Below are 1,533 nucleotides of genomic sequence, written 5' to 3' on the forward strand. Positions count from 1 at the left end.
GAGCGCCGCTGCGCTTCCCAAGCGGCGCACTTATCCAGTGCGCCACCGGGCCGGCCCGGGAGTGAGTGTTTATTGGGGGCAGAGCTTCAGTTTGGGGAGATGAGAATGTTCTGGAGATGACGGTGGTGATGGCTGCACAGCCATGTGAATGGGCTTGTAGTGGATTGAATTGTGTCCCCTAAGTTTTATGTATTAGAAACTTGATCCCCACCGTGTTAAGAGGGTGGGAAATCCTATTAGGGTCATTGAAAGGTGGAGCCTTGGAGAGGTGATTGGGTTCAGGGCCTCGCAGTAGTGAACAGATTAAAAATGGTGCTCGGGGCGTGGTTCTGGGGGCTTTACAAAGAGAGTGAAGCAGGAGGTTACTCTCCGCTCTCCCTGCTCCACCATTTTCGCAATGTGACACCCTGCCGTCACTGTCATCACCGCCAAGGCCCTCACCAGATATGTTCCCCGGACTTTGAACTTCTTAGCCTCCAAAACTGTAAGCAATACTTTTCGTTTTCTTTGCAAATTACCCAGTTCCATGTATTTTGTTATAAACAACAAAAAGTGGACTAATACAGTACTTCATGCTGCCGAGCTGTGCGCTTAAAAATGGGTAAGGTGGTAAATTTTGTTATGTATATTTTACCACAATATTTTTTTTTTTTTTTTTTTTAAAGATGACCGTTGAGGGGATCTTAAGCCTTGACTTGGTGTTGTCAGCACCACGCTCTCCAAAGTGAGCTAACTGGCCATCCCTATATGGGATCCGAACCTGTAGCCTTGGTGTCATCAGCACTGCACTCTACCGAGTGAGCCACAGGCCGGCCCCTATTTTACCACAATTTTTAAGAATGACGATTAGGGAGACTTTTCTATGGCATGAAATGATGGGGAGATGCTCAGGGTATGACGCTTTGCTCAAACAGAGCAGGACACACAGCCGCGGGTCACGGTCCCCGGTTTCGTCTGCTCTTGTCCTTCCCCCCGGTTCCCTGAGCTGGCTGGGACTGGGCAGCGAGGAGCCTGTGGGGCATCGGGACAGGGGCAGCCCAGGGACACTTACTGTAGGACGCAGTCTGGGATCTGAACGTGCTCCATGGGAATGAGCTGCTGCAGATCTTCCAGGCTGTGCACATACTGGATTTTACTGATAAACTTGACGCTGGTAGGAAGAGAGAGAGGGAGAGGTCTGAGATCCAGCTGGCAGGGTGGTCACCCAGGGTCCAGAAGGAGTGATGGTGGCAGATGCACGTGGGACCCCACTCCCTGCCCGGTCCCCCCATTCCTCCTGGGGTGGAGAGAGCCGATCCCAGGTCTGGCTACAAAGCCATGTGTCCCTGTGGAGTGAGGATCTGGTTTCAAGGACGTAGAGAGGCAAGAAGATTCTATTGGACTCTAAGCTGTGTTTTGCGTCATCTCTAAGAGTCTCTTGTCTATGTTAATTTTTCCCAAGAATGTGTCCTTCCATGTCACTGTCCAGGACGGCGGCAAAGATCATCTGGGCACTAGAATGGGGCAGGTGGGATTTCTGATCCCCTCTCTGTT

General features: G+C 51.2%; 1 long non-coding RNA gene across 1 annotated transcript in view; it reads right to left on the bottom strand.

The window, feature by feature from the left end:
- The window catches only part of LOC103607001, a 16,658-nt gene extending 15,194 nt beyond the window's left edge, over window positions 1–1,464 (bottom strand). The window contains exon 1 of the long non-coding RNA XR_551932.1: window positions 1,052–1,464. This is a non-coding gene — a long non-coding RNA (uncharacterized LOC103607001). The remainder of the gene's footprint in view (window positions 1–1,051) is intronic.
- Between the last annotated feature and the right edge of the window lie 69 nt (window positions 1,465–1,533).

Source organism: Galeopterus variegatus, unplaced genomic scaffold (assembly GCF_000696425.1).
Source record: "Galeopterus variegatus unplaced genomic scaffold, G_variegatus-3.0.2 Scaffold7033, whole genome shotgun sequence".
Classification (NCBI taxonomy): Eukaryota; Metazoa; Chordata; class Mammalia; order Dermoptera; family Cynocephalidae; genus Galeopterus; species Galeopterus variegatus.